Consider the following 14703-nt stretch of genomic DNA (forward strand, 5'->3'; position numbering starts at 1 on the left):
AGCCCTGGACCTCCGGGGCAACTGGGAGAATCTGATACAGCAATTATGCCGTCACCAGGTTCAAACAAATGGCAAGGTGATTGTTTTGGAGAGGTCACAGGTATTTTGGTCCCTAATTCAGTGAAGAACAAAGTCACCAAGAGCCACTCAAGTGGGTCCACTCAAGTTTCATTCAAGTTGACATCAGAAATTATCTCAAATTTTTAATAAAAATGCTTCCCCCCAGCCCAGTCAGCCCAAGCAGTTCATTCACAGTCCTCCTCCTCCCCGGCTTCCACGGGCCCCCTTCCCCGACACACACGTTCAGAGTCAGAACCCAGAACTGGTGGGTGATATGTAAGTACTTGAAGGAGAAACAAGAACAGAAGAAAAAAACAAAACCAAAATGAACATCCATGAAGTGGAATGAAGGAGAGACAGCCTAAGTCACTCTTAATCTTGAAAAGATGAGACTTGTATTCATTTTTAAAATAAACTTTTACTTGAGATGTCCATAAAGACCTGCCTGAGGGGCAGAGCCAGGTGACGTTTTCAGTTTGGAGACATTTATGTTTCAGTAAAGGCAGCGCTGGCCTCGGGATAATGTCAGTACCTCTCCTAACCTCCCGTCTCTGTTTATATTATCCAGACCCTTAAGTAAATGGCTTGTTGGGGAAATTGAACTTTAAACGCATTATGGTGTTTAGCAGCAATCAAGGGCACTTCATTACTTCAGGGCAAGCACATTAAGCCAGCAAAAAAAAAAAAAAAAAATTCCCCAAATGGTCTTCATAGTCGTCATGGAATGACAACCCAGCATAAAACACCATAGATGAATGTTTTCATTTTAATGAGCATTCCTTTTAAACTAGCATTCGCTTAAACCTATGGAAAGTGACTATGAAAACTCATTACTGGATTTCTCTTTAGTCCATTGGAAAATAAAAAATATCAGGGCTTCAGAAAATAAAAAATATCAGGGCTTCATAAGAAAGCTGTGCTTCCTTTTTATTTCAAAAGATGAGCAGCTGTTTTTAGGAAGACCAACTTCCCTGAAATGGATTGGGGAAACTATATAAAATGGGAACCATCCTGGCTAACACAGTAAAACCCCGTCTCTACTAAAAATACAAAAAATTAGCCGGGCGTGGTGGTGGGCACCTGTAGTCCCAGCTACTCGGGAGGCTGAGGCAACGGAGGCTGAGGCAAGGGAATCGCTTGAACCCAGGAGGCAGAGGTTGCAGTGAGCCGAGATTGCGCCACTGAACTCCAGCCTGGGCGACAGAGCAAGACTCCGTCTCAAGAAAAGAAAAAGGGAACCAGTGCACAATATGGTTCAAGTTCACTAGCAAGTCAGTATCTTAAAGAGCTTCAGACACTTGGGATTTGTGAGCAGAGATGTTAGAGCTGAATCTTATTTTGTCACATGACTTTCTGGGGACTGAGGTGAGAGGAATGCAACTCAAAGTCCAAATTCTCTCCAGGTTCCCAAACTAAGAGAAACTAGAATCCTTGGCCCTGACGTATCTCATTATAAAGAGAAAACAGACATGGGTACTGTATCATCCACAACCTCCCCACATTCTCAGCCTCTATGATCATGTTAAGAAAAAGATGAATGCCTGCTTTCCTGGCTAACAAAGTTGTATCTGGTCCTTAAAGGATAAAGATGTGAGGCCTTGGGGCTGTGTGGTCCAAAATGGAAGCCACTAACACATGTAGCTATTTACATTTATTTAAAATTAAATAAAATGAAAAATTCAGGTAGGTCCTCTGTTGCACAAACCACATTTCATATGCTCAAAAGCCACATGGACTAGTGGCTACTGTATTGGACAACACAGATATAGGACATTTCATCATCACAGAACACTGCTTTGGAAGACACATTTTGAATTGTCACATATTTGATTTTCTATAACCCAGGAGCTGGGTTCTAACCGGGTTTTCTGTTGGATTTCATTAATTCAGTACTTTGTGAAGACCTACTGGGTGCCAAGTACACAAAACTGAAATAAGATACCTTTTTGGCTTCAAGATAAATCCAATACTGCGGGCAGACAAGTAACACAATTATTATAGCCCAGCATGATGGGGGCAAAGATACAGACCCCTGCAGAGCCAGTGGAAAGAGAGTGGAGAGAAGGGGGACAGGGAAGATCAGAAGGGCAAATAATTCACACTGGAGGGGTCCTTCTACAGAAAGATCTAGTATCCAGAATACTTCAACAGCTGATGTGGTGACACTGATATATAAACAGATAAAATTGTTCATTAATTTTCTGTGTGTGTATATATATGTATACATCTATATATATTTTTAAACTAAACCCACCCCCTTTTTCATCATTTGGAGTTAGGGTTAGGTGTTATGGTGTAGCACACTCGCCCTTTAATGATAGAACTCATCCTTCCAAATCCACAGTTGCCACTTCAAACAGTCTTTCATCCAAATGGTTAAGAGCATTCCAAAGAAACATCACAGCTGCTCCCAGGCTCAAAAAGACAAGTGGGGTTAGAAGAATGATGCTGTTCAATCCCAAATTCAATACTAGATCAAAGCTAAAGTTTCCCTCCAATTTATATCTCTCAAGGACTCTGTATACCTCATGCTGTGGATCTAGTTTTATAACAGTAGGGAAAACCAGGAACTCAAGAATTTGGGCGATCACTTCAATGAATCATGCTCTCTCAGCAGATGCCAATGCTCTTACGTTTTCAGCAGATGATTTTATTTGTGGCTGTAGGAACCCTGGCTCCTATAGAACAGAAATCACCATCTTTGCTCCACTAGCACGGATAAAACTCTAATGGACTGTGCCAGCCAACATGACTAGAAGCTAGTGACATAAAATATGGGAAAAATTTATAGGGCATAATACAGCTGGATGTAGAGCTTATTCTAGCTTGGTTGACCAGTTATCTTCAGGGTTAAGATTGCATGTGTGGTAGATATCCAACAATCTATAAATGGATCACTCTCCACTGTACCTTCTATGTCAGTATAGAAGCCACCTCTGGTCACGGTGTGCATGATATCTTTGAACACTGGGCAATTTAGTCACATATCACACACTCATCCTAGAGGAACCAAAACTGCTGCAAAAAGTTAGTAAGAAAAAGCTAAATGTGTTTATTTAGGAGCTAGAGGATATAGGTAATATAGGAGCCAGACCACCTAGGGCTTTCCAGGCCACCTTAAGAATTCTAGACTTTATCTTCCAAATCATGGGAAGCCTTGACCAGGCGCCGTGGCTCACGCCTGTAATCCCAGCACTTTGGGAGGCCGAGACGGGTGGATCACGAGGTCAGGAGATCGAGACCATCCTGGCTAACACAGTGAAACCCCATCTCTACCAAAAATACAAAAAATTAGCTGGGCACGGTGGTGGGCACCTGTAGTCCCAGCTACTCGGGAGGCTGAGGCAGGAGGATCACTGGAACCTGGGAGGCGGAGCGTGCAGTGAGCTGAGATCGCACCACTGCACTCCAGCCTGGGTGACAGAGCAAGACTCCATCTCAAAAAAAACAAAAACAAAAAAACAAAACAAACAAAAAAACAAAGTCATGGGAAGCAACTGTGCTTTTTTTTTTTTTTTTTTTTTTTTTTTTGAAACAGAGCAAGGCTCTGTTGCCTAGGTTGGAGTGCAGTGGCACAATCACTGCTCACTGCAGCGTTGAACTCTCTGACTCAAGTGATCCTCCCACCTCAGCCTCCCAAGTAGCTGGGACCACAGGCCCATGCCACTGCACCCAGCTCATTTTTTATTTTTTAAATTTTTTGTAGTGACAGGGTCTCCTTATGTTACCCAGGCTGTTCTCAAACTCTTGGGCTCAAGTGATCCTCTCGCCTCGGCCTCCCAAAGTGCTGCAATTACAGGTGTGAGCCACCATGCCTGGTCTGCCAGAGAGCATTTTTAAGCACGGGAAACAGATTGGGGTTGTGAAAGATCACTCTGGATGATGTGAAGGGATATGTGGTTCTGTAGCTGAGAAGAGCTGAACTTGGATGCTGGCAGCTTCTACTGGGCAACAAGGAAAACTATCAGAGGTCAAGAAAAGATATGAGTGGACCATTTGTCAATTCCATGTGCTTTGCAAAGTGTGTTCATTGGACCAGCAGTATCAGCTTCAGCAGGGAGGAACTTGTGAGAAATAAAGAATGTTGGAAGTGACCCCAGACTGAGTCAGAATCTGCATTTTAACAAGGCCTCTGGGGTGATTTGTGTGCACATGAAAATCTGAGAAGCCCATTTCTAGTCAACAGTGGCATCTTCCCGGTCTCAGGTGTGGCATCCTGAGTCTGTTTGAAGTGTCTGCTTTCATATTCAATGGTGTGTGATGTTTTTTCTCTAAGACGTGGCCCACTGGGTTTGGTCATAACCCTTCAATCACTTGTGAATCAAATGGCAAGTTCCAAGGACTACAGTGAAGAAAAACAAAATGTTCCAAGTTGTCCAGCCGTCTTGAAAAGAGTGCAGCTAGAGTGCATTTTTGTGAGCCAAGCAAGTACTATTAACCTTGGAATTTTTCATGCTTTAGTGTCATGCCATAGACAGGGTCTGAGAAGACAGGAATTGAGTCACCTGAGAAAGCAGATTTCTAAACACATACACTCCTACCCCCTGCAGTGCTGGGAGTGCCTGTGCACAAAAAGGAAGTAGATCTGGGATTCACGCTGGCCTTAGTAGTCATAGGCAAGCTGATGTTTTTAAATATAGGGGTGGTGCCAAGTACCAGCAGAACACCATGCTGTTAAAAGTTTACGATAGCTAAGGAAGATCAGTGCTTTTCTTGGATGCTCCTATAAATCCACAGACTGAATTTTCCCAAGCTTCAAACCAGCAATGACAACACTGGGTAACGTGAACGAGAAAAAATAAGGAAAGCATTTTTTTGATGACTGTGATGTATTCATGTAAAAAAATAAAAATCAATGCCAGGCTTTTTTTTTTTCCTGAGAAAGAGTCTCACTCTGTTGCCCAGGCTGGAGTGAGTGGTGTGATCTCCGCTCACTGCAGCCTCAACCTCCTGGGTTCAAGTGATTCTTATGCCTCAGCCTCCCTAGTAGCTGGGATTACAGGCACACGCCACCACACCCAGCTAATTTTTTGTATTTTTAGTACAGACGGGGTCTTGCCATGTTGGCCAGGCTAGAATGCCAGGCTTTCTAGCACATTTTACTAGTAATTCTCAATACCTCTCACCAAACCCTAAAAGCCTCTGTTGGGCTAATGTCTTATGCCTTCATTTAGCTGGCCTCTGGATAAAAAGAATTTTAGGTTTTGATTCACACAAAAATTACAGTGTACATTAGCCTAAGACAGTTTAAATATAAGCCATGTAGTAGGGAGAAAAAAAAATACACATCAATGCCTTTAATTCTCAAAGGCTATTTTGTCTCCAGTATCCCTAGAACCTTTTGTGCAGAACAACAGAATAAAACACCTTTTGTCCTCAGGCTTGTGGATGGCCGTTGCCATGGCTGTGAGTTCATAATGGCCAAGTGATTTGCCCAAGTTGTCTGTGATCTTGGCTGCAGATTTAATGCTGGCTCAGACGTAGGGCTGGCAGGAACAAGGGCTCAGATTCTTCCCCAGGGAATGAATGTCACACATACATACACACACACACCCTCCCAAACACCCCCCTACAAACACCACACAAAAAACCCACCCCCTTACCTCTCTACATGGGGCCTTCCTTGCTATATTACTGATTCCTAATGTGCCACAAAATTAAAAAGAAAAGATGCAGGAACCAAGCTTTACAACTTTCAAGCAACAAGCAATGGGAAAATGGAGGGGGCGAAAATCCTAAGAGAAGCAGCAGTGAATGTCAGTGGACAGAAGCTTCCCTGATTCTGAGCTGGCCAAGCAATTGTCAACAGGGGGTGACGGTGCCCCTCAGGGGACATTTGGCAATATCTGGAGATATTTTTCATTGCCAAAGCTGGGGGAGAGGGTGCTTCTGGCATCTAGTGAGTAGAGACCAGGGATGCTGCTCAACACCCACAGTGCACAGAATATGCTCTTATAACAAAGAATTAGCCAGCCCCAAATGTCAATAGCTCCAATGTGGAGATTCTCCGAAGTAGCATAAAAACCATCTACATCGTTTAAGACCACTGGTTCCTAATCCAGGCAATTTTGCCGCCCAGGGACATTTAGCGGTGTCTGGAGACAGTTTTGGTTGTTACAATTGAGGGTGGGGGACACTACTGGCATCTAGTGGGTAGAGGCCAGGGATGCTCCTAAACCTCCTATAATACACAGGACAGCCCCCACCCCCAAATAAAGAATGGTCACACCCAAAATGCCAATAGTGCTATAAACCAAAAATAAAACTCTGGGCCGGGCGGGGTGGCTCACGCCTGTAATCCCAGCACTTTGGGAGACCAGGGCAGGCAGATCACGAGGTCAGGAGATCGAGACCATCCCAGTCAACATGGTGAAACCCCGTCTCTACTAAAAACACAAAAATTAGCTGGGTGTGGTGGTGCATGCCTGTAATCCCAGCTACTTGGGAGGCGGAGGCAGGAGAATCGCTGGAACCAGGGAGTTGGAGGCGGCAGTGAGCTGAGATTGTGCCACTGCACTCCAGCCTGGCGACACAGCAAGACTCCGTTTAAAAAAAAAAAAAATTCTAAGCACCCCCCCACCCCACCCCCAACCATCTGAATAGATTCCTGCTCTCTGCCAGGGGGATTCCAAAGTTAACCTGAAAAACCTAGTTCAGGCCATGACTGGACGGGAGATTCAAACATACCTCATTCTACCTTCCTCCCTTCTGGAATTCAGGAAAAGTCAACCAGCATTAACATCAACAGACCTTAAATCTGATAAGAGACATTTACAATCTATTCTCTCTGAAGCCTGCTACCTGGAGGCTTCATCTACAGAATAAAACTTTGGTCTCCACAACCCCTTATCATCATAACCCAGACATTCCTTTCTATGGATTCCAGGTCTTTACATAATTTTTAAATCTTCCTATAACCTGCAAGCCACCCTCTGACCCCCTTTGAGTTGACCTACCTTTCCAGATTGAACCAATGTACATCTCACAGGTATTGATCGATGTCTCATGTCTCCCTAAAAGGTATAAAAGTAAGCTGTGCCCCGTCCACCTTAGGCACTTGTTATTAGGATCTCCTGAGGCTGTGTCACAGGCCCATTCTTAAGCTTGCTAAAATCAACTTTCTAAATTGATTGAGACCTATCTCAGATAGTTTTGGGTTCACAGTGCCAAGAGTGAGAAACCCTGCTCTAAGGTTACAATATATAATTCTGGTCTCAGACATTTGGTGACACTGCCAAATTCTAAAATCTTAAAAAGAAATGCTTAAAAGAAAATTAACTTTCTTGGAAAACATTATAGAGCAGAGGTACTCCATTTTTCCTACACATTGGAATAATCTGGGGAGCATCTGAAAATCCTCATGCCCCGGCTTCACCCCAGACCAATTTTATCAGAATTTATTGGGGATGGGATTCAGGAATTACAGGGTCGGGGTTTGTTTTTTTGAAGCTCCCCCGGTAACTTCAATGAGCACTCAGTGTTATATAGCACAGGTCAGCAAACTCAGAATGATTTTGACATGATTCTAAGTGGTTACTTTTTTAACTGCTTAGAATATATTTAAAAACCTATTTTGTGACACATGAAAGGTACACAAAATTCAAATTTCTGTGTCTATAAATAAAGTTGTATTGGCACACAGCCACACTCATTCATTTACATATGGTCTATGGCTACTTTCAAGCTACAAAGGCAGGGTTGAGTTGTTGCCACAGGTATTTACTATGTGGCCCTTTAAAGGAAAGTTTTGCAGACCTCTGTTAAAGAGCAGTGGTTCTCTCTCTCTCTCTTATTTTTTTTTTTTTTCCCCAGATACAATCTCACTCTGTTACCCAGGCTCAAGTGCAGCAGTGCAATCTCAGCTCTCTGCAACTTCTGCCTCCTGGGCTCAAGCCATCCTCCCACCTCAGCCTCCCAAATAGCTGGGACTACAAGAAAACTTTAACGTGCATATAAATCTCCTGGGGACTTCATTAAAATGCAGATTCTGTTCAGGCAGGTCTGGAAAGGACATTGAGCTCCCAAGCGATTCTATCCTACCTGCCCACCAGTCTCCCTCTGAGCCAGGAGTGGGCTCTCAAAGACGGTCTGTGCAGCCCCAGGAGACCTCAAGATCCTTGCAGGAGGACTGTGAAGCCAAAACTTGTTTTATAATAGCACCAAGATGTTATTTACTTTTTTCACTGCTTGACATTTGCACAGTAAAACTGCTGATGCCTGAGCGAGAATCGGGCAGTGGCTCCATAGTGTACTTAGCAGGAACACATTCCTCACCACCACACGCTCGCAAGAAAATAAATTAAAAAGCCAGTTTCACTTCCAAATGTCCTTGATGCAATAAAAAATTATTAATTTGATTAAATCTCAACCCCCGAGTATGTGTCTTTCGAACAGTTTGTGTAATGAAATGAGTGAGAGGATGCAGAAAGCCCTTCTGCTGCAAACCAGCGTGTGATGGTGGGCTGTGGGAAACATTCTTATGTAATTGAGTTATGAGCCAAACTTGTACCTTTCTGGAGGCAAACACCCCCTTTCTTGAAAGAATGCCTGACAAGATATAGTTTTTTAGACTTAAGTATTTGGCAGAAACTTTCTCACAAATGAACAGTTTGTCACTTCAAAGAAAACAACTGATAGTATCTGTTGCCAATCAATTTTGGAAAACTTGTACCTGCCATAGTGAGACTGACAGCTTCCCAATACTTACCAGACTTCTTGATGAAACTGGTGGTGATATTAACAAATGAAATTTTTTTGATATGGTTTAATGAAATGTGTCAACATCTGGAAGATCTGCACAACTCAGAGAACCAATATTTTCCAAATAGCCAAGGGAAAATAATTCTTGAATATAAGAGCCAATCAAAGTGCAAGATCAAGCAACGAATTTTAGTGGAACAGAGTACAAAAATATCATCAATATGGTTTCAGATTCCACATTACAAGTAGTCTTTAAGAAACCACTAGCTGCTGAATTTTCGTGTAGTATCAAGGAAGAATTTCATAATTATCTGCAAAGGCCGTTAAAACGCTCCTCCATTCTCCAAGCACATACCTGTGAGAAATTGAGTTTTCTTCATATACTTCAACCAAAGCAAGATACCCCAAGATGCCTCTGAATGAATGCAGAGGCAGATGTAAGAGTCCAGCTGTCTACTATTAAGCCAGATATTAAAGAGATTTGCAAAAATGTAAAACAGACCTATTCCTCACACTAAAATATTATTTTCTTTTTGAAAATCGTTATCTTTCCTAAACATTACTTAGGTTGACATATAATGGATTTGGTATTTTAAATGACTAAGTTTATTATTAAGCAATAAACTTATCAGTTCTAATTTCTTTTCCTTTTTTTTTTTTTTTTTTTAAGATGGAGTCTCGCTCCATCTTAAAAAACTCTAAGGCTGGAGTGCAGTGGCACGATCTCAGTTCAGTGCAACCTCCGCCTCCCGGGTTCAAGTGATTCTTCTGCCTCAGCCTCCCAAATAGCTGGAATTAAAGCACATGCTGCCATGCCTGGCTAATTTATTTATTTATTTATTATTTATTTATTTTATTTTATTTTATATTGAGATGGAGTTTCGCTCTTGTTGCCCAGGCTGGAGTGCAATGGTGCCAGCTCGGCTCACTGCAACCTCAGCCTCCCGGGTTCAAGTGATTCTCCTGCCTCAGCCTCCCAAGTAGCTGGGATTACAGGCATGCACCACCATGCTGGCTAATTTTGTATTTTTAGTAGAGATGGGGTTTCTCCATGTTGGTCAGGCTGGTCTCGAACTCCTGACCTCAGGTGATCCGCCCACCTCGGCCTCCCAAAGTGCTGAGATTACAGCTGTGAGCCACTGCGCCCAGCCAGCCTGGCTAATTTTTGTATTTTCAGTAGAGATGGGGTTTCGCCATGTTGGCCAGGCTGGTTTTAAACTCCCGACCTCAGGTGATCTGCCCACGTCGGCCTCCCAAAGTGCTGGGATTACAGGCATGAGCCACCATGCCCAGCCCTCAGTTCTAGCTTCTAATATAGAAAATATTTATAGGCACAACTCAGAAGAGCAAAGGCGTTTTGGGGTCAACTGTTTCTAAGCACATAAAGGGACCTAACACCCAGAAAGTTCTGTGAACCACTAATATAGTGCATTAAAAAGATATGAAGTCAGTTGACAGGGGCTTCCTGTCCAAGAACAAAGTGTGAAATCAAATATAGGTTGCTTCTCAGTTCTCACGTCTTTCATGCAGTCCTGGACATAAAAGTTCAACTACATAATGATAAGAATGTGGAAACTATTTCTAATGATAGAAATGAAATCACTTTTTGGCAGGTCCTTTTAGAAGCTTGTCCTAAAATCTGTTTAATAAGGGATTTTCATTTTTGTGAAAACACTATGGAAGTCTTAAAATAGATGAGCCCTTAAAATAGATGAACCTCTAACATTTGCAATATGGTACTAGCAGAAGATAAGCAAGTCAATAAAAGCAATGATACGCTTACATGGCTGGGAATAAACAAATCCAACAACCAGATACTTGTTAGTCTCTTCCTTTGCCTTTTGTGGGAACTGGCTTTGGTTTTCCCAAAGGCTTTTAGCCTGGTGAAGTGGGACAGCAAGGAATCATGGAGATCAGTGGAGAGTAGGGGAAGCTAGCTCTAAGTCCAGATGGCACAGATTTTAAGAGCACAGCAATCTGGAGGCTACTCCAGACATTTGAGAAGTATTTAATATCTGCAATTTTGAGCTTTAGCAGCAGTTTCCTTGACCATCTGGGCGACAGTGTCTCTACTTTCCTGGCTTCCATTCCATTCAATGAATGTCTGTCCAATCCCTGCCATGTGCAAGCCACTGTGGTGGGGGCTGCAAGTGTGCCCTCCTGGCTTTGATCCTTGTGGGCGGGGTGAGGGGGTGGTAAGACACACAGACACATAAGGTATCACTAAAGTAGAATAAAGAGAGTGCTGACACAGGGACATGGGAGAGTGAGGTAGGGACAGATCTCCTTGGTTAGTGTGGGTTGCTAAGGGAAAGGTTTATGGATGGCAGGTGGTGAAGAGGCCTTGAAGAACAGAAGGATTCCATGAAAAGCACAAAGGAAGGAGAGCAGGACCAATGTGGTGAGGGAGACGTGGGGAGAGTTCAGGGTGTAGTCGAGTTTATCAAGGACACCAGGGTAATGGTGGGGAGAAGTCAGGAAGGTAGGTCCCCCCATTGCCTGGCCCATGGAAGATGTCCAAGCCAGCCTCAAGCCTCTGTGCTTCACTTTGTAGCAAGGGGAAGAGAGGGAAGGTTTGTGAGCAGGCGAGACGTGATTCGGGATGTGCTTTTAAGAGATGAATCTGGCACTGGTGTGTGGGCTGGATTGGAGTGGGTGCAAGCTAAACTCTTCAGTGGTAGGCGGTGGCAGAATGGGTCTTCTGAGGTTTATTCATGTGGGCAGGACATCTTCAGTAAAAGCAGGAAGGATAAAAATTGGACAAAGCTGTGGAGCTATTCAGCAATCAACATCATGCAACATTTTCTATTCGGGTGAGAAAGGGTAAGAGAATTTATGTGAACACATCTTCACAAGGGCCATTCTAGAAAACGCAAACTAATCCACAGAGTAGGAGAGCAGATCAGTGGTTGCTTGGGGAGAGTGGGAGCATAGGAAGGGTGGAAAGAGTGGGGAGTGGCGGCCACATTGCCATTCTGCTCATGGTGCTGCTTTCATGAGCACACACGTATGTCAAGGCTTGTCAGACACTTTAAAGAGATGCACCATATGCATATCAATTACACCACAAGAAAGCGTTTTCAAAATACCTGTTTGTGAAGTTCGATTTCTACAAAACACACTAGTAGTTTAAAAAGATTGTGAACCCCTTTGGGAAACTAAGGATTGGTGGTGAAAGCCAAGAGCCACATTAACCTGGGTGATGGGAACCCTCCAGGCAGCAAGACACAGCAGAGGCATCCTCTGGGCTGAGGGTAAGGACAGCAAGGGTCAGGGAGGCCTTAGGGCTTTTACTAGACAAGCAGAGGGCAGGAGGCTACAGTGAGGGGGAAGGAAGATAAAGGGCGCTGAGGAAGACATACTTGTTCCTCTAACCACAATAACACACTCATATGCCCTGCATACACCTCTATACGCATAGGGTGTTTATAGCACGTACTATATGCAAACACACATGTGTATGGTATTATGTTGCATAAATAAATATATGTAGGTTTAAATGTATTGGTTTATGCACTGCGTGCCTTTTAAAAGAATGAGTTTCTCTTCAGGAAACACCGATACATAGATTATATATAATATTCCAGACTTATCAAGCTATCCATGCCTATAATAAGCTTAACATCTGGGACAAAGCTACCCCATAGACTTCTACTGCTTCACTTAGAACCAATTTCCTGACTCAAAGCATAGGACCTAGCCCAGGGGTTCTCAACTCTTGGTACTATTGGCATGGGCCATCCTTTGTTGGGGAGGGGCTGTCCTGTGCACTGTAGGATGTTTAGCAGCATCTCTGACCTCTACCACTAGATGCCTAAAAGGCATCTCCTGAAAGGCAGAAACTCCCCCAGATTGGGAAACACTGGTCTACCACAGTGGTTCTCAACCTTGGCTGCACAGAGGATCACCTGGTGGGGGAGCTTTCCAGAACACTGATGCCTGGGCCCCACCCTCAAGATTCTGAATGACTTGGTCTGGATGTGGCTTCGGAATTTTAAAAGACCTCCCCTCCCTTCCAGGATTCTACTGTGAAGCTCAGGCTGAGAACTTCTTATTCAAGAAAATCATCCCACAAAGTTAACCCTATTTACATGCAGATGATTCTAGAAACCTCGATTAGCCAACCTATTTTTTTTTTTTTTTTTTTTTTGAGACAGAGACTTGCTCTGTTGTCCAGGCTGGAGTACAGTGGCACAATCTCTGCTCACTGCAACCTCTGCCTCCTGGGTTCAAGTGATTCTCCTGTCTCAGCCTCCCGAGTAGCTGGGACTACAGGCACCCACCAATACTCCCGGCTAATTTTTGTATTATTATTATTTTTTTTTTAGTAGAGATGGGGTTTCACCATGTTGGCCAGACTGGTCTCAAACCCCTGACCACGAGTAGCCAATCTAAACTTACTTAACAAACACCTACTGAGCTCCTATGCAACTCTCAGAGTGCAAGGTCTTGACCAGCCTGGCCCAGGAAACGAGCCATGTACACAATGGACACTAAAATTAGACAATTTCATATAGAGTCACACATCATGAGTGCTAAAAATAAAGTGATCATCATTCAACACTATGAACGACTGCTTTCTTGGTCTCAGGTCCCGAGCCAGGCCAAAGCAGGAAGCAAGGCATGAAGACCTCTGCTCACAGAGAGCTTAGAGTCTAGTACCTCAGGAAGGCCGTCAAACACCTGCCAGGTACTCATTTAACCCAGTGATACATTCTCTGAGAGATGAGGCTTTGGGAAAGTGAAGAGGTTATGATCATTAAGGAGATGGAGGATGCATTTGCACTGTGAAATGTTTATGCAGACTGTGGCAGGCAGCTAAGACACCACCCCCAATGATCCCCACAAATCTACATTCATGGCCTTGTGTAATTCCCTCCCCTGAACGTGGGCTGGACCTAGTAGCTTACTTCTTAGGGCTAGAATATGGCAAAAGTGATGGGATGTCACTTCCCTGATTAGGTTTCAAAAAACTGACTTCTGTCCTGTTAGCATTGTCTCTCTGGCTGGCACATTCTCTTACCTGCTCACTTGCTCTCTCTCTGATGAAGTCATCTGCTATGTCATGAAGTAGCTATGGAGAGCCCACACATGGAAAAAAATCAAGGGAGGTTTTAGGCCAACAGCTTGTGAGGAACTGAGGCCCTCAGTCCCAAAGTAACCAAGTCCTGCCAATAGCCACATGAATGAGCTTGGAAGTGGATCCTTCCCCAGTTAGGCCTTCAGATGAGACTGAAATCTCATTAGAGTTTCTGAGACAGCTAAGCTGAGCCCAGACTCCTGACCTAAGGAAGCCGAGATAATATACGTTTTTGTTTCTAGCCACTATGTTTTGGAGGAATTTGTTATGCAACAATTGATAACTAACACACAGCCTGAGCTCTGATGTTTGCCTACAGCTTTACAACAGAATGTTTTTGCATTGGCTCTTATACACAAAGATATAGTGGCAATAGCGAAACATTACTTCAAGAGGAATTTACTTCAAATTCAATAGTACTGTCTGCTAAGGATGTGGAGATTTGACTTTGAGCATCTTAACTGTAAATACATATACAGGTTGAACATATACATACACAGGTTGAACTGAAACGATACTTTACCAAAGATGTTATAATGAGGGGTTATGGCCTTCTATGTATATAGCAGTGGTGGTCAAACTTTACTGTGCATTAGAATTGCCTGGGGGAGCTTCTTAAAATGGGCCAAATTTCTGGGACCCATCACAGAGAGGGTAGGTGGGGACTGGGAATCTGATTTTTCTTTTTAGGAGATCGGGTCTTGCTATGTTGCCCAGACTGAACTTGAACTTCTGGGCTCAAGTGATCCTCCTGCCTTAGCCTCCCAAGTAGCTGGGACTACAGATGTGTGCCACCATGCCCATATCAAATCTGAATTTTTAACCAGCATTCTTAGCAATTCCAATTCAGGGCATTGGAACCT

At 43.5% G+C, this 14703-nt stretch overlaps 1 protein-coding gene across 2 annotated transcripts in view; it reads right to left on the reverse strand.

Moving 5' to 3' along the window:
- GPM6B (glycoprotein M6B) overlaps positions 1–14703 on the reverse strand; it is a gene marked incomplete at its 5' end in the record, with an annotated part of 165815 nt that overhangs the window by 15126 nt on the left and 135986 nt on the right.

This window comes from Pongo abelii, chromosome X, assembly GCF_028885655.2.
Source record: "Pongo abelii isolate AG06213 chromosome X, NHGRI_mPonAbe1-v2.0_pri, whole genome shotgun sequence".
Classification (NCBI taxonomy): domain Eukaryota; kingdom Metazoa; phylum Chordata; class Mammalia; order Primates; family Hominidae; genus Pongo; species Pongo abelii.